Below are 19784 nucleotides of genomic sequence, written 5' to 3'. Positions count from 1 at the left end.
GTAAACTATTCGATTGTAGGCGGTGCTTACAAACTATTCGATTCGCAACTTCAGTTCGTCCGAGATGACAGTCAGTGACGGATGGCCAAATTGATTTATAAAAACAACGTTTTTTTGTAATTAAAAATGTCTTCATGTGTCGTGAAGTGGTGCAGAAGTTATTTTAGTTCATACCAAGGATAGTGGAATCACTTTTCACTTGTAGTAAACAGATAACTTCAGTAAAATTTGGAATAAACATGACGATTTGTTTTCAATACTACCGTGCTAAGCTAAAACGTAACAACTGCATACGACTTTCATAACAACATACGACTTTTTAAATTGCGAGGATAATAGGGATGGTGTTATGCCAAATGAAGTAGACTATTTTATTAACTTGTGCTTGGTTTAGGTATTTTCTATATAATTATAAATGTAGTAGGTAATGAATTATTTCTTGCAGATTTGTATTTTCCTTTTTTATTTCATGAGACGGAGCTGTGTAAACTGAGCTGAATAAAACTACCTCATACTTTCAAATTCATAATCAAATTTGATATTATCATTTTACATTACTTTCCATTCAGATTCCCACAAGATGCTATTCGCAGAGAACTATGGAAAAAAGCTGTCCAATTATAGAGACATGAAATTAAGTGGATGCCTGGAAAGATATCTAGAATATGTTCTATTCATGAGATATAACTCGTGGGATAATCATACCCGGTCTCCTATATGTAGATACACTTCCACTGAATTAATTTAACAAATACACACATTATCTGAAAATGTTGATCATTCGAATCCACCCTCTACCGTCACATACTCGTATATGTAGGTTCTCTTTCAAGCCATTTCCGTCAGTATAAAAGAGCGGCAAATTTAGAAAATGTAAGCGCGCGAATGGGTGTGGTCCCATACAAAATTTTAATTTTGCACCTTTTTCTACTGACAAACTTGCTTGACCGGCTATATACATATAAAATATTTCCATTGGAACTGAAAGTGGGGATTTATTGTGACTCCGCCTATTCAAATATTTTTGACCCGATTCGTGTACCCATGTAAATTTTGCAGGCTGTATAGCCAGTCCGAATTCTAAGATCAAGTTTACTATACATTTACAATGGCGTACTTGATCTTAGAAAAACGGACAGACTATACCTGAACGTGACTTCGCACTGCCATACAAATTTATAATAAAATATACAAAATACTTATTATAGCGGAATACATTTATACAACAATGATATAATATTTACTTATGTTGAGTTAGTCTGTCATTTCATAACAACATTTTAACTAGTTATCTTTTAATCTGCATTAAATTATAATACGTGAATTATTTGACTGGTTCTTCAATTTATGGCATAAACCTATCCCTGTCCAAGTCATATTCTAATCAAATATGAACCGCAAACTCTCAGCGGCCAGTACGTACAGCAAGAAGGTTATTAGCGGATTAATGTCGCTGATTGGTAGTTATTGACATTATATGCATTTCATCTACACTTAGCTATGTACCATTAGTGTAATGAAGATGACTATTATTTTGTTTACCAGCTTTGATTACAGGCTCTGTAAACGCGTCGTCTTATTTAAATGTAGGCGTAATTTTGTATGTGTGCTAATTTGGCCCGAGAATTTGAACGGTAATGTTCCTAAAGGCGGTTTCCATACTAAATATATGCGTTCACTGTAGTTACGAGACTTGATGTTGAAGTTGGATGGTGTTCTATAAATGCTGTTTTAAAGCTTGAAGTTGACAACATGGAGCAAAATTTAGTGTTTGTTCTCTGGCAATGGGGGAAAAAGGTGGATAAATAGAAAAATACTGAAAGTAAAATAACATTATTTATTTATTTAAACTTTATTGCACAAACACAGGAAAAATAAACAAATGACGGACAGAATAAGAAGAAAAAACATCTTCGTAAAATGTTATACATTTTTTTAACTGTATACAAGTTATACAACTGATCTGCTATTTATTAATTATAAGAGGCTGCAAGCTGTCGATATATTCATGGCATTGGCATGCATGCCATAATTTGTAACTTCAATTTATTACCCATTTTCAAGGCTAAAATCTCCAGATTTTTTACATATTTCCCGCGTTTCCTAATCTGTTACTGTAAATATTTGCAGTCGTGTATTTCTGGAGCAATGTTTCACAATTTCTTCCAATTTAGACAGTCTAGCGACTTCGGAACGGGTTGCGAGCGCTCTCGTTCGTGTTGACACTCCGTTCCAGCCAAGTGAAGGCAAATCAACGTTTGGCGTTATCCGTCTTAAAAAGTCGAACTAATCTTAGCTTTTCCATTGTACATACGACGTTCTGACTTCGAAAAGTAGAATCAACTACAAGCCTGAACGCCTACGGGCTCAGGACTAGTAGACCAGCGGTGGAACAAAAATGGGTTTTGATAACATTAAAGTTTTTTCTTTTTTGATATGTTATTGTAAGCATGTTAAATAACATTCATGTAAAAAGTTAGAAAATTCTAGGTGGAGCGTTCGGCCATATTTAAATATTTCAATTTTTTCTAAATAACTATGTAAATATAAAATTAAAGTTACAAAAAACTTTAACATATTCAATAACACTTTAATTTATTCACAATATTCGGTTTTTAGAAATCTGGAACAGCTGCTTTCTGGTGAACGTAAAAACATATATGTGCACGGTAAACAAACAAATGAATGATAAGAAAAGACAGACAGTGTTACTGAGCGGGAGGTGGGGCGAGGGGCGAAGTATAGGTAGGCTATGATAGGCTCTCGAGCGCCGCGCCGGCGACTGACGGACCAGCGCGGCGTATGTATGAATTTCGCGCCTTTTTAACTAGATTTTACTATTACATAATTACTTAATTAACTAAATTTAATTAACTTAATTAACTAACTTAACTTTAATTTACTATTCTATAAAGTTATGTACTCACTGAGTATAATTACATGAATTCTATAGTAATTTAAATTGTATTAATTACTCGTAATGCATGTTAATTATAAGATGTAATAATGTTTTGAAAAGATGTGTCCCGCCGAGTTTGTTGCCGGTCCCATATTGGGATACCCTCCTCCAATTGAGGGGGGATTTAAATCTTCTCGGGGCAGAGGTGTACGGTTGGAGCCGGTAAATTTATTTGACGTTCATAAGCGCATTGTAATATGCCTACTTGAATAAACTATTTTTTATCTTTTATCTTTTTTATCTTTACAATGCAAGCTACACGCAGAAATTTCTTACTTTCCATAATATGGCTGCGTATATTATTTTATAGTAATAGACTTATTTTTACAGACTCTAATTCAATATTGGATCTTATAGGACAAAAAACGCATATTAATTCTAGAGCATATATCTTATTCTTCTAGCTTTTTAGCGTGCCTATTAACTTAAAAAATGAGATATGTTGTTGTGGATTTATTAAACTTTAATTCAATATCGACATAATAATAAGCTAATTTGTAGTTTGACAAAGAAGCACGTTAAAAAAATTTCTAATAATTTTACATTATAAAGCGTCATACATATTATAAACAATGGAACTTAAACATTGCACTTTAATTCAATATTAAAAAATCATTACTAAAAATATATAAATACCTAATTTATATCTAACGCTCGTTCTAACTTTTCATCATATATTGCAAATATGCTTAAAAATATGTCCCATATCAGATAAGTATCACTTTTTCAACTTTAGAATTATCAAAACTTATAGTGCAGAAATCCGGTCCCACTATTGAGCTATAGTTTTAGGGATAAAATGAACTTTGACACAATTGTAAATAGCGGAATTGTTCTAATGATGGTGTACGTGTTGTTTTTGAGGCCTTTAGAAGTTGTAGGTTCGTGTGATTTCGGTTGTAACTAAATATACTAGTAGAAAAAAAGTATAACGGTGATACTGAATGTTTTTAAAACAAGTTTCTTTTCATCATGCATAGGTTTTTTAAGTAGTGAGTATAATAACTATTAAGATATTCCTAGTACCAGCAACTTGTTCTTTACTTACGATACCTAGCTACATAAAAAACATTACGCAGTGAAATTGTTGAGGATGTTTCGCTATCTATTTTGGCAGCAAACCAACTCGGCCAAAATTTACGGACCCAAGAAATCCTAGCTAGTATTCTAGTAACGGGTTTAGTTCTTTTACAAAATTCTAATAGTAGCAGTACTCTTTTAGCCATACCTACATATAACATACATACATAGTTAAAATGTAGAATAAAGTAGGTCACATAACCGATCCCTGGATCCTCTTTACACGATTTATGTATTCCATATGACGGTATCGGCGCCACTTTTCCGATTTGCACGCAATTCCCTTAAATGCAATGTGATCCCTTGAAAAGTTTTTATTTTTCTCCGCATCCCTTCGCTCGAAGTTTGGGAACAAGAAGCCTAATATACAATTTAAATTGTGTCTCCAACTCGTACTTGTGTCGTAAATGTGGAGTAGGCATTGGAAACGCTTTAAAGAAGAACGATTCAAACGATATAATATTGTTACATAAATATAATAATTGTTTTTCTACTTGATATTACTTGTTTCCGTTATCGTTATTCTATTAAGTAAATGGCAAAAAAGAAACGACATATCATTTTGTTAACGTCACAATATTTGAAGCGCCTAATGTGCCATCGGTTTTTATTGGCCGTATGCTAGGTGCTCTAAATATGCTTCGATTCCTTAAAATAAATAAACAACTTACATAATTTTCGGCTGGTTATCCGCGCCCTTTTTCCAGATCTTGGTTGTCACCATTTTATACCTTGTTCCGAGAAATCAGAGATCCATTACAATAAAAAAGTCTTTACAGCTCATAGTACATGTAAAAAAAAATTCTGTAGCCCTTTAGTGAACATTAGTATCATATTTTAGGAAATGCGTTAACGAAAAAAATTGCTACCGAAATGTTTTCACGACAAGTTGATTATGTTGACTCGATTTATTTCTTGTATCCGCCCATTTCCTCTTAATATCATATGAGTCAAATATTGTCAAGGGGTTTATTAGTCATTTACAGTAATGTAACCCTAGATACATGTAATCGTTTCCGAGGTCACTCTTAGCTTTGTCATTAGTGTACCCCTCGTTATGAACTCCTTTGCCGAAAACTTGTGTTCTCCAACTTAATAATTATAATTTTGGACTAACTTCGCCAATAATAGTCGGAAATAATTAAAATATTGTTTTGGTTAACGAAGAGGGTCACAGGGTTACTTGTTTTGGGCAAGGTTTCGTGATGTCGAAGGACTAAGCTTTCGGCGTTTTTAATGTTTAACAAGAACCTGGGCACAAACGGTTAAGAAAATCAGGGACTGGTTTAAAAAGGTATAGTAAATTAACCTTTTAACCATCACAGAATTTTTCATCGAGCGTGCTCATGTCGCCGGCAAGTTAAAAAGAAAACCCTATGGAAGACAACTTACGCAAGCATAAAGCTTGCAACTGGTGAAAAACCAGGATAGGATAGGAGTGACTACCGCAAGCATTTAACTACGTCTATCTTCATCTTTCTTGCATTAATAGCATAGAGGGGCAGATTAACTATTATTAAGTCCCGTTTACAATTCGATAATTTGTAAAAATCATGACAGTTTAAATCAGATAAACGATCTTCAAATATAGAAGTTCGCACTCGTATATCGGGGGGTTGCGTTATCAAAAATAGGCCAAATATGGTCAGATGATTTCTGGGCGACCCCTAAGGTAGTCATAGTCATAGTCATTTATTTATATTTTAAATATTACATGTCAAGTTAGGCAATAGGTATTCAGTTTTTATATAACATTCAAATTAAATAATCAGCTTAATTAAAATATCAGGATAGGTACAATGTCAATGACTGTACAAAGACTTGTCGGCGCGCCTAATAGAGGCTTCTGATGACCAGAGGGCCGGCCACTATTTCGCCCAGCGTATTAGCATCGCTATACATGATAAATACGGCCAGCCTTCTGGGCACCTTGCCCGTTGACAGCGATCTGGGGCAAATTTTTTATCTATAGATTTTTAAGTTTTATTATGTTTGGTTATTTCCTTCTTTGTTTTTATCAATAAAAATACAATGTCAATTATTCATGTCACCTATACCTTGTGACATCGTCTAAAGGAGTGGCCGTACCCTTGAAGTTTGTCAATTCCTGCCCGGGGAGCGATACCCAGAGTCGTGTAATTTTGACTAATGCCGGAGTGCAGTCCCGTCGTAGGCTCGCTTTATTAAAGCTGTTTGTTTCAATTTGTTCAACTTCAAATGAAATGAATGGTTAGTCTATTTGTTTTTAGCCATTGCAAATCTTGAGTTCCATTTCTATAGCTTGCTGCAGGTTGCTAACATTTAATTTGTTATAAGTGTTATAACCTTAATTATATTGACTTGTGAAAGAACCCTTTGTCTAAGTGTACTTACAGATCTTTTTTTTACTTTGTATATATAGAATAGAATAGAATAGAATAGAAATGGTTTATTTGGTGTTGAAATACATGCTTAACCTATAATACATCTTATTCTAGTACAAGACACCAAAATGGATGCCACTCAGCATATGCCGATGACTAATGTCCTTAGCCATGGCGCTGGTTTTCAGGGCAACCAATTTAAATACACATAACAAATATAAAATAAAGCAAAACAAAACTTAATGCAACATATGGGAGAAGAGATGACAGTTGAGTTAATTAAATGACAACAGTACATAATTCCGTGCTTGAACAAATTGGAAGTAGAAGTATGTGTTTGTAAACATGAAACGAGCTTAATAGCTAAAAAAATAACAATAATAATAATATCTAGCGCAGTACGTCAGCTTATATGTTGGAAGTTTGAACATCGGTTAAATACTCTTTTATCTTAATTTTAAAGGTTGCTATTGACGTACAATTTCTAATTGGAGGTGGCAGATTGTTCCAACACTTCGTGGCGGCGTAACGAAAGCTGCCACGAAAAGCAGACGTACTGTGCTTCGGGCCAACAAGCCGCTGCGCACCCCGCACTTCACGCTTCGAGTAATTTAACTTATTAAATAGATATGAAGGTTTTTTGGTATGCATGACTCCAAAAATCAACAAAGAGAAGTGTAAAGTTCGCCTAGCAGACATATTCAGAAGTTTATTGTTGTTTAAAAATGGAGTGATATGGGAACGGCGTGGTACATTAAAACAATATCGAGTGCAAGCATTTTGTATACGCTGTACCAAAGTAGAAGTACGCGCCAGCAAGCAACTGCCATAGACACCATCGGCATAACCCAACTTAGACAAAATTAAGGAGTCACAGAGATTTATTCGTAAGTCTACTTTAATAAAGTCTCGAAAACGATATAACACATTCAGCCTGTAGAAACAATTTCGCACTAGTTCCGTGACGTGTTCTTCAAAGCGCAGCTTATCATCCATAATAAGGCCTAAGTTACGGGCTACGTAAACACGCTCTAAGATATCACCCATGATAACTACTTGTGGCACGTAAGTCTCAAGATCACTTAGTCGCTTATTTGAACCAAATATCATTAATTTTGACTTATTTGCATTCAGGACAAGATTATTCGACATGCACCACTTTGCTATGCGTCCTAAATCAGAATTTAATTTGTCAACTGCAGAGTCAGTTTCATTTGGCTTAAATGAAATATACAATTGAATATCGTCAGCGTACAAGTGATAATTACAGTAATTTATATTATTTATAACATCTGCACTATACAAAATAAATAGGAGGGGGCCCAAAATAGAGCCTTGCGGAACGCCCCGTGTAACAGTTAGGGGATTAGATGCAGATACTACACCATTAACATCACGTACCTCAACACATTGTGTGCGTCCTGTAAGATAACCCGCAAACCATTCAAGAGATCGTGTGTCCACTCCATAGAAGGCCACTCCAAAGAATATATTATATCTCAGTTTGCTTGAAGTATTATATCTACACATCGGTAACTCGTGGCATTTAGGTAGCAGTTAAAAAAATTATTCTTAATTATTATTTGAATTAAGTAGTTAATAATATTAATCAGAGTTAAAAATTAATAAACAACACTAATTCCTCTACGAGTCGAGAAAAAGAAACCACAAAAAAAGGAATTAATTAAACTGATCTTTTAAGTGCTACCTAAATGCCACCAGTTACCGATGTGTAATTATATCCCTGTCCGCGATTTATATCTGTTCAGAACATAATGTCTTAATTTTGCAATGAAAAATATTGATTATAATAATTTTGTTACAGATCAACCGCTGCCTGTCGCATATGTGAGTATCTTAATCTACATATCTTACATTAACACATTACATACTCCAAAAGGCAACTAGCTTTTGAAGTGAGCATCTTAACATGTCAACACGAGTTTAATTGGTACGGAATCGACAGTGAATGGGCCCGATTCGGATTTTGAAATAGACATCTATTAGATATCTTTTAGACATCACCAAGATACGATAAAGATATGTTTAAGATATGTTTAAGAAGTTCGCCTTTGTACTAATGACGAATGTTATTTTTCCTGTTTTGTTTTGTTTTTTGTACAATAAAGTGTTTTACTACTACTACTACTAAGATCTAACCTGTCAAATTTGACATTTGCGCGATTCTGGAGATACTCTTGAACGATTTCCACAGAATATGACATAGAGATCCAATTCACATCTAATATATATATCTTACTCTATCTAACGTAAAAGTGACATTGGTTGCCCGAATTGCGCTGCAAAAGAGAACTGGTTGATATCTAAACTATAACGTATCTAGAATGGATCTAGTACGTGTCGTCTCATGTGAATATCTTGAAGTTCGAATACGGCAGATTGTAAGCTTTTAGATTAACATGCCACTGACATGTGTTAAGTCGCGTAAGATGTTCGTCATGCGTGATATCTTGACAGGCGTGTTGAGCAATATGTTTTACATAGACAGCTTGGTGACTAATTTACTTGTATTAACGTAAAAAGTGTTACTTATTAACATACCTCGCAATCGAGTTAGCAAAACCGTAGCAGTTGCACATTAAGGTTGACGCATATATACGTATTTACTAAGTCAAATACAAAAACTATGTTTTAAATTAATTATTTAAGATCTGTTTGCGTGTGATTACGCTAAATAAGGTATTTACATCCTTGTGCTATACACACATCATTACGTTATAAGTAGGTAGAATTTATTTTGTATTTCATATTAAGAGTAAACAAATTGAGTTCAAATAAACAAAAATTTAAAGAAGTAATTTAATAATTTACTTTCCTGAAATGAAATACAAATTTAACTTTAAAATTTAAAAAATATTGACTATGTTATCATGAGTCATGATGATGATTCATGACATATGAACGCTAACCTTTACATTCAACTGTCATTTGCTACGGTTTTGCTAGCTCGAATGCTAATAATTGTAATGAATGTTTGGGTTTATTTAGTTCTAATCTAACCAAGACTTACGGACTAAATCAATCATACGAGAGAACAAATAAAGTTATTTTATATTACTTAATTATCCATGAAAAATATCAGAATCAGGACCATTTATTTTGTGATAAATACATAATTTACGAGATGTCCTCAAGAGTACCTTTTTTTTATAGCAATATGCAAATTGCTACATATAAATATATTCGTATAGATAGCCATATCATGAGAGGACAGGATACTGAAACTATTAACCAGAAGTTTGTAGTATTGATTTATACTTAAAGAAATCTCATGCTGATCACGAATTGTATAAACTTAAAATTGTTTTTATATCTCCAACTTCAATAAATAAAGAATTCAATTAATTAAGTGATCCTAGACAAAACAATTTCCCCTTTATGCTCTTCCCAAAGCCATTTCCTCGGGCAATTAGAAGACCGGACGTATAATTGTTTACGCAATGAAAAATGTCCCGCTCTGTCTGCCGCTTTATGGCTTAAGTTTCGCGGAAGACTTATATTATTTTAAGTATGGCCGTTTGTACGCGCCTTGCGGTTATCGTCTGCTTGCCAGCGGATAAAGAAGGGATGGAGGTGAATTGTTAGGAAAGGAATGCCAAATGTTATTGCTCACGAAACTTAAACTGTACGGATATGATGGTCGTTCTTGTCTACGTGACAGCGTGATAAAACGGTGTCAGTCACTTTCTATCCCACGGTGTTAAAAAGTGACAGTTATTTTATCACGTGGATAAAGATGGATAAAGTCATCCATAATACGCCGGTTGAACAAGTTATCACTTATCGCTACAATTGTCCATCTTCCAAAAAACTAATAGGTAATAAAACAAACTAATAGGTAATAAGACAAAATGAATAAGTGATCTTTCTACTAAACGATCGTAGATTATAATTTTTTTCTAATATAAGAGAGTAGAGACTGCACGATCCCACAGTCAAACCGTGTAAACTGTTTTGTGGGACACTAATTGTATAAGATGTATATTTTTATGTTAATAAATAAATAATAATAAATAATAAATAATCTGTACATGAACTTCAACGAGTGGTGACGGTTATGTCTCAGGACCAAAAGAAATCCTCGAAAAGTGGTTCAACCATTTCAAGATGGATTACATATTTTCTAGCATTGCTTTGGCAATGACAATTCCTTTATATTTTCTGCTCTGTCCTTTAAAATTCCCTAATGAGGGGTTAAAGATAGTACGGGGAAAACCAATTCGAGATTGTTTTATAATTTTTTCGATTTGGCCTCGCATTGGCAGGATGTCCTGCAAGTCTGGATGAAAAACGAAACAAGCTCCGGTTTGCCGAACAAACGTGGCCATTTTGCTGTGACTGCTTTCTCGTCACCTCCGTAGAAATCTTCGTTCCGTGGCGCTCGGTCCACTCGTGAGTAATGCAGACGGACTTGGATGTGCGATTTACGCCTGCAATTTGCCAGTGCGCCTGCGTTGCGAATAGTTGCCTCGAATTTGAATTGAGTTACGTGATGCCTCGATTTAGGGACTAACAGCAACACAGTTGATGTAGACCTTATGTCGTTGTAATAAGATTTTCCTGTGTCGTCGATTGTATCGATATGAGAACATGCGGATATCTTTAGGCATCATAATGTGCCTCATAATGCCTCATATATTTTAAGTTTGTAGTTGACAGCCCTTAGCGTCCTGTTAGCGTGATACGGCGGTCGTAACAAGCCGACGTTAAATCAGTTTATTACCGCTCTCTTCTCACGGCGGAATGGCAACAATTATTACTTTTCCTGTTACGTTTAGCCGGGAACTTCATACATTCATTCACAGTAAACAGTAGATGAGAAAGTACATATAATTAGTGTAGTGATGTGATATAATATGGCAAAGGTTCTGCACGACTACCAAGTTGACACTTACGATTACGCTAGCGACAGCTTTAAAAGCTTTCTAAGACTTCGCTGTCCGTCTGTCTGTCACCAGGCTGTATCTCATGAATGTGATAGCTAATAGGCAGTTGAAATTTTCACACTTGATGTATTTCTGTTGCCGCTATAACAACAAACACTAAAAACAGAATAAAATAAATATGTGGGGTTCCCATACAACAAACGTGATTTTTTGCCGTTTTTTGCGTAAGGGCGCGGAACCCTTCGTTGATAAGAGTTACCATTGCGGTCAACATCCACATATCAACGGGAAGACCCATTCAGGAATCGTATACAACATTTTGGGGTTTAATATAATAAAAGTGGCACCAAAGCGTTTCTTTCGTAGAAATATACAACGTAACGTTACATTTCCGTGTTCTGTTCATTATCTCGGTACTGCGCCGCGACTGGTGTCGAGAGAGTTTTTCTGATTTATAGGAGGCCCTATTTTCTTCCGCCACCGCAAGTGTTTATCATTCTCCGGGAGTCCTTCAACTTTCCCCATACGTTTAGTTTGGCCAACTTTGCCTGTTGTTCTTGCTTTAAACTTGGCGTATTGAATAGGTTTTTTGCGGTGTTTTTTAAACTATGCAGACAGGATGGTAGATTGAATTCTGAGACGGGAAGAGTGGACAAATCGATGTTGGACAAGAAGGAGACAGTATAATTAATTTTATTAGCTATTAAAGGGTGAGTACTATTAAATTGTCGCAATTTGAATAAAATTTTATACAATAAAATAATATACAATAAAATTCAAAAATGTTTATTATTGGTAAGTTTATGATAAAATAGGCGAGCTAAAACCGTTTTATTGTTTGTCTAAAGCACGACGTGAGAATTCTCGGACTTTACTCTTGACCCGACTCATAGAATTTTGCACGGAATCATTTGTGATAAGTTTAGTACATTTAATCCACTTCCTTTTGAAATCGGGCAATGATGTGGCCGGTTGGCATGTTTTCCGCAATTTTGTTTTTATATTTGCCCAGTATTTTTCTATCGGCCGTAATTCTGGGCAATTTGGCGGATTTAATCCCTTTGGTACAACATCGACAGAATTCAAATTATACCAATCCATAGCTCTAGATGAATAATGGCAACTTGCCAAATCCGGCCAAAATAATGTCGAACAATTGTGCTTTTTAATAAGTGGCAACAACCTTTTCTTTAGGCATTCGGATATATAAATATCTGTGTTAATTGTGCCAGTGGTTACAAAAGGCGAACTTCTCATACCGCACTGGCATATCGCTTGCCACACGAGGAACTTTTTGGCAAATTTCTCGACTGGAATCACTTTTTCTGATTCAGGCAGACCCGAGACGTTGCGGGAAGAAAAGTATTGATTGCCTGGTATTGAATTGAAATCAGCCTTTACATACGTTTCGTCATCAATGATTAAGCAACCTGCTGTATTTTGAACAAACAAGGCGTACAATAATCTAGAACAGTGGTTCTTAACCTTTTCAGTCCGGTCACCCCTATGACTAACTAGGGAACCTGATTTTACCCCTCCTCCCAATGGTAATAAAAAATAAAACGTGTACGTTTGTTGTATTGTTATATTAGGTTAGCTTATTACCCCCGTAAAATACCAGTTTTACCCCCACGGGGGTAATTACCCCCAGGTTAAGAACCACTGATCTAGAACGTCGAACTGCTCGATTATACTGATCAACCGTTCTTTTCGGAGCTTTTTGTTTTTTGTATGTAACAATACCGCAGTTTTTTTTTATTTTTTGTACATTGCTTTGGCTTGTTCCAACTTTTTTGGACACATCTCGGGACGAAATAGCCGGATTTTGATCAAACAGCTTACACACCTTTGATTCCAACTTTTTGTTCCGTTTTCTTGTCGGATGACCCTCTCGCTGCTTTCTTTCAGTAGTTTTACCTCGTTTTAGCTTTTTTATGGTCCTTTGCACTGTTCTCCGAGTTGTATTGCACGATTTTGCAAGTTCCAAAGTAGATATATAGGGATTCATAGTAAATTTTTGCAAAATTAAATCGCGCACGCTTTTTTCTTTTGACGACATCTTGAAAGACAAATACAAGTGAATGTTTTTTTTTAAGAATAAAAGATGCCAATACATTCTAATTTTGATATATATAATAAGTTTTACCAAAAAGGTTGAGAGTCTAGAAAAAAAAACGGAATATGTTAGCGACAATTTAATAGTACTCACCCTTTAGGATAAGAAGTTGTTTTAAAGGAATGCCCATCTATCTAAAAAAACGTATTGTTACTGTTTTAGTATAGGAGTCCGTCTACGCTAACTTTGAACCGACTTAAACCACAGAATAAATAATAGTACTATTAGGTACAGAAGACTCACTCTCTAACAAAACGCGTCTGTTACGATCAGCACAGGTATGGTCGCTAGGTGGCGACGGCGCCACGCCAAAGCTTTCCCAAAAATTGGTGTGGAACGGATGTGCTTTTAGCTACCTGTAGTAAAGCCACGAAATCGCGGAGTGAGCCACGCCTGCTTAAACAGACCAAGTGTCATTATAAACCTCGTATATTAATCATGACATTGCCACACTTTGCCATTGGAAATGCCACGCAAAGTTAGCTTGGTCCGACTCTAGTTATTTCCAATCAAACTGAATTAATCAGATTTGTGTAAGTCGCTCCTTAAATGCTTCACGTTCAAAAGTGATTAATAGGGAGAAATACCCCTAATTACGTTTGCTCAAACTTTGCAGTCCTCAAAATCTGCCGACCCTTTTGTGTTGCGGTTGTACTCAGCCTACTCAGGTACCTATGTCTTAAATGTTTGGATTTGACCCATATCAAATTTTAAATTCTCGTAAGACCTACATATACAGTGTGTTTTCTGTAACAGGAGCAATAAATTACACTGTAGGCTGTACTCCTCAAACTGACCAACATTTGTTCAGCAACTTTTGAAAATAACTCATGGTTTGATTTTTATTACACTTTAAAGTTTATTCTAAGACGCAATGTATTGCAAGCAACGTCAAACACACTGATGTGATGTCAGCGTACATTGAAGGCAATATTTATTTTGTATGAAAAATAGGAAGTCTAAAGGATTCATAATTTTTAAAAGTTGCTGAACAAATGTTGGTCAGTTTGAGGAGTACCTACAGCCTTTAGTTTAACCAATAAATTGCTCCTGTTACAGGAAGCACCCTGTATGTATATATGAACGACGTACATCGTCGTACCGGAAATGAAATGCCATTAAAAGTGGACAAGTATAAAGAACGAATAGAATTACTCCAACCGGATGCCCGTAAATCCGGAACGACTGTCCCCGTTAATTCGGAGCTCAAATTTTACGGCCGCCCTAAGTAATTCGGTTTTATTAAAATACATAGCATTATATGTCCCAGAAAAAATAAAAATTTAATTTGTCTTCCGGATTTTACGATGATTTTTTTCCGGGTTTTATTTTATTTTACGATTCTCGTGTATCCAGCGCGCCATCTGTTATGTCCTTAATTAAAGCGTTTTAAGATCTCTTATCTTATCAGAACGAATTCGGGGGAAATATGACTGTTTTAAATTCTTTCCTGTTATCTTTTTTCTGGGTAACTAATTAATTTTATTTGTGAATAGAATATAATTAGGCTGTTTTCCGCTTTTAGCTGCTACCTGTTGTTAGAAAAAATATAAATCTTTTTAGTAATCAAATAACATCTTACTCTAGTGCTACGTGCTACCTATAGTAATAATGGATAAGCTGAATTTTCTATTGTATTGTATCCTGGACAAAAACTTTAAAAAGAGAGGTTATAAACCTGAAATTAAACTTCTCTTTTTTACTACACTGCTCTTTAGGATTATTTTATTCAACTTCCCTTTCTAGACATTCTTATGCCATGATTAGAATTAGCATAATTGCGCATATGCCGTGCTAATAGTACTGCGTTTCTTTTAATCAGTTAATCTTCAAACACAAAGCTGTAGGACTTGCCAGAGAAGCAGATATACACATTTGCACTACAACACCATCACTATAACAGGTGTCCGTAGACTTTGGAGACCGTTTACCATAAGGCGAGCCGTATTTTTTTATTATAATAAACTGATCGGCGATTGGCTCTAGTCACAGCTGATGGAAATTGAAGACAGAGCCTAAGATGGAGCTCACCAGTTCAGTAACAGCTTATTCACTCTAGCTTTAAAGGGATCGTGGTATACTTGTTTGCCAACGTTTTTCAAACCCTGAAAAAAAATGAGGATATTTTTTTCTGTGTCAGGGCTAATAGACAATAAAGCTAAACTCATATCAACGTAAACGTTTCCTCCGAGCGGGGATATAAATTATGCAGATTGTTGCTGTTGTATGAAAATGAAATGAAAATAGTTGTGCTTTATCTTACGTATGCGACGTTCGTTGCTAGTTGGAAGTTGGCTTTTGCACTGAGAGAAAAATCATCACCAGGAATTAAAAAACAGTTCTGTACTGGGGGAAAAAATGAAGTTTTAGTAATAATTATGGACGTTTCACTATTCCTGAAAAGTTTATTTATTTCTAAAAACAGCTCAGATTTCCCAAATATAATTTCAACAAACAGGTAATAGAAATTGCAAGAACTAATAGAAATTTGCAAAAGTCAATTTTTTCCTATTAGTTGACTCTCCTTGTCCCCGGATTAAGTTTATTTTTGTAATTCTAAGTGTGTTTTTGTTGTACTTTTCTCTCAGTGTGGATGCGAGTTTTATTAAGGTTCTTTTGTTAATGTTAATGTTAATTAAGGCGTCGTAAAATACATAATGTACATAGTTTGTTTTAATTGGTAGCTTTTGTTTTAAGTTTTGTTAAGGATTATACGTAAGGGACCAGTTGGACCGTCTGTCTTCGTAGCTCCATCCGTCATATTTAACGTAAATCAGTTCATAATTATATAATGATAATCGTTTATTGCAACCATGATGGTATTACAAGATGTTCTTTTATTTTACGGCTGTAACTTGCAATCCGCCCTTATTCTGCTCATTTGAAATTGATAATACGAGTAAAATAGTAGTGATTAAAAATTATAAACTCCGCTTTTTGATATTCATTAAAAGGTGTCAATTTAACATTGTTATAATCTCAAAAATACCCAAATAGGTAAATATCCTCCTAAGGCCCAAGGTCCTACCTATAGTACTTATTCAGTTCGATGAAATTTAAATCATATACAATTGGAACAGAGACGCATTTGTTTTGTTTCGTTAAATTTTCAAACAAAACCAAAATGAACTCTATTACCTGCACTAAAGGTACAAATTTTAGTGGCAATTTCTGGATTTTTCATTTGTATGGCTGGGCCTTAGGAGGATATAGGTACCTAAGCTATTTGTTCTGTTTACCGGTATGTGGGAGATAGCATCTTCGATCGACCAACGATGTTGGTAGAAGGCACGTATCTGCGAGCTAATTACGGGGCCGTTACGCGTGATGGGGCCGCGGTTTATTACACCTGCACAGTCTTACTTATACCAGCGCGAACTGTGGGCCTGAAAAACGCTGTACAGTCTACGTCAAAGATATGTGTACAATTTTCGCCTTATTACAAAGGAGTAAGTTGCAAAAGTGTAAACATATCTTTGACGTAGACTGTACCTACTCACGGTAGGTATTGGCAGGAGGCACATGACTCCGAGCTAATTATTTGGCCTTTACGCGTGATGGCGCCGCGGTTTATAACACGTGCACTGACATGGCTTACAGTAGCGCGGCTACTTGTACTGAGAAACGCACAAAAAAGTTCTAGCCCTGTTTTATCAAATTAAAGCTAAGAAACGCTAATGTCTTGAACTACGCATATTATTAATATGACGAATACAGTACAGCGTTAATAGAGGACATCTAAATCCAATCGGTACCATAATTTTATAGATCTGCATATGCTTCTTGAGATGCGATATGTTTAAGCAGTATTACGAGTATGTTGTAAATTAAACGTTTGTTTATTACTAAGTGTCGCTAGTTCCACCTCTTTCCTCAATATATCAAAAAATGCCAAACACGAGCGGAGCACAAATTCGTGTAGTGTGGACCGACACCGAATTTGTGCTCGGCTCGTGCTCGAATCGTCTAGCGTGGATACAGCCAAAGAAATCGACGGCATAATGGCTCCTTTACACGATGGGCCAACGCCGGCCACTCCAAGGGACGCAGCCATGCGGTAGAATGAGATAGCAATATCACTTGCTCCCTCTAACGCATAAATGCGTCCCTTGGAGTGGCCGGCGTTGGCCCATCGTGTAGAGGAGCCATAAGATGATGATCATAATCGTGAAATAATCGCGACCTAACTAAGTAGAGCACCTAGTGGACACGATTAGATTTCATTTACTGTGTGTTAGTAAGGGTCTCCCCAGATATATCGACGCGCATTCGGCAAAAGCCGATAGGAAAAAGCTTTATGCCCGTGCAATAAGAGCGAAAAAGCCGTCGACGCGTCGGCAGGCGCCGGCCGATTCGAGCCGAGCCGGACGACGACTTGATCGCTCTTATTGCGCAGACATAAAGCTTTATCGGATTTTGCCGATTCCGCGTCGACATATTTGGGGGAACCCTATTCACTGATAATATTGTTCTAAGCTGTACCTAATTAAAATGTACATTTATAGGCTTGCTTTGTTTTGGGTTTTGTCCGCAATCAGTGGCTTAGTTATCTACGAATGATAAATATTATATTGAGCAATAACTTCTTCAAGCTGTGGCAAATCTTCATAACGTCGGGTTCTTGAAATAGGTACCTATTTATTGTATTTCACCTTTTCTGCGACTCAGGTTCATATATCATAATTATTGTAAATAATCTGATCAATGATGCGATTGGGCACGCCATGTACGACGTATGCACCCACACAGAGCCACGGAGTGGGTGCCACAATGTAAACGCCGGCAAGGTCGGCCTAAGGTCGGGAGATGGTGGCGGGACGACCTGGGCGCATTTCTTAGCAACTGCATGGGCGGATGCGGATGCTGGGTTTGATCGGGAGGATTGGAAGTCTAGAGGGGAGGCCTTTGCCCAGCAGCGGGACACCTTACGGCTCGTTATAAAAATCTAATCAAAAGCCCAAGGATCTTCACAATGAGGCTCAAACTGTTAAGCATATTATGCAGCGCTGCCCTCTGCCCTCTTTTCCCGGCCCCCCGGAAGATCTGTATAAATTAACACCTGACGTAACCTCGTGGCTCGGGACCCTGAATGTAGATTTATAATTGTTTTATTTAGTTACTTTACTTATATACATATTATTTGAGAATGTTTATGTATACACCATACGATTAAGTAAATAATGACCGGTCATGCCCTGCCCTCATCATTATAGTGCAGCGGTCGGCAACATTTTAGTAGCCAAGGGCCACATAGTAGTTAACGAAATTGACGCGGGCCGCACTTTGTTAATATTTATGACTTTATAAGACATTGTCGTTTGTTAATATTACATACAAAATAGCCAGGGAGGCTCGCGGGCCGCAAGCGAGAGGTTCGCGGGCCGCGGGTTGCCGACCGCTGTTATAGTGTATAGGGTTGCCTCCATGCCTTTACAAACGCTACAAACTTACCGAGAGAACTAAATAATGCTACAGTTGGCTACGACGTATCACTTCGTAACTCAGCCTTCATCTAATAAACGAAAGAACTACGAAAATCACAAAAATTCTTGAGGCGTATTCCGATTATAATAACAGTCAATGATCTGTCAATGTCAAAAGTGACGTTTCTATAGAATTGAAGAAATGACAATTTACTGTCGATCTATATATCCATAACAAATCCAGATTGTTTTCCTTTTATTATAATTAGAATATGCCTTCTAATCATAATTAGAATCGCGAAGTTGGTTTTCTAATTTACTTAAGATGCATTAAATCTAACGGACGTTAGTGTAGACTGTAGGTACAGTCGCTATTAGATATATCGGAGCGGCCAAGGTGCTGACAAATATCTGAACACGCCTCTATTGTCAAGGCGTTAGAGTGCGTGTTCAGGTATTGTGAACACCTTGGCCGCTCAGATATATCTGATGGCGACTGTAAGTGTGATTGAATCACACAGTCTTCGCCTTAGCTCCAGCCTCAGACAGTTTTATCGCTTCGCTAAACGACTCCATCCAAAACTAAATGAACAGCTTAGTGGGAGTTATCTCGGCTGGAAATCTATGGCTCACAAATTGAATTAACTCTGGAGGTGGAGCGGGTGAAATATAGAATAATTCCAAGATAGTTCACACGGGTAGTCATGAGGTGTTCGAACTAAACTTTGTTGACCCTAAGATCTTAAGGAGCATTTTTATCAAAAATAAACTGCAGGTACGGTACGGATGTTTATATTCGTATGTATGTTGGAATGCCAAGTGTGGTGTGATTTGTAACTTGAATTTGGTCTAGAATTGACATATATTTATGAACAAAGTTGTATTACGAGCTTCCAAGAATTTAAATTTACGTTAATATTAAAACAATCGCAAAGC

At 36.3% G+C, this 19784-nt stretch overlaps 1 protein-coding gene across 1 annotated transcript in view; it reads left to right on the top strand.

Annotated features, from left to right (window-relative positions):
• Positions 1–19784, top strand: part of LOC134671340 (uncharacterized protein CG43867) — a 448491-nt gene that overhangs the window by 48787 nt on the left and 379920 nt on the right. Inside the window, exon 2 of the mRNA XM_063529166.1 lies at positions 8228–8250. The gene's annotated coding sequence lies outside the window, so the exon portion shown is untranslated. The remainder of the gene's footprint in view (positions 1–8227; positions 8251–19784) is intronic.

This window comes from Cydia fagiglandana, chromosome 15, assembly GCF_963556715.1.
Source record: "Cydia fagiglandana chromosome 15, ilCydFagi1.1, whole genome shotgun sequence".
Classification (NCBI taxonomy): Eukaryota; Metazoa; Arthropoda; class Insecta; order Lepidoptera; family Tortricidae; genus Cydia; species Cydia fagiglandana.
This window is presented reverse-complemented; position numbering and strand designations above follow the sequence as displayed.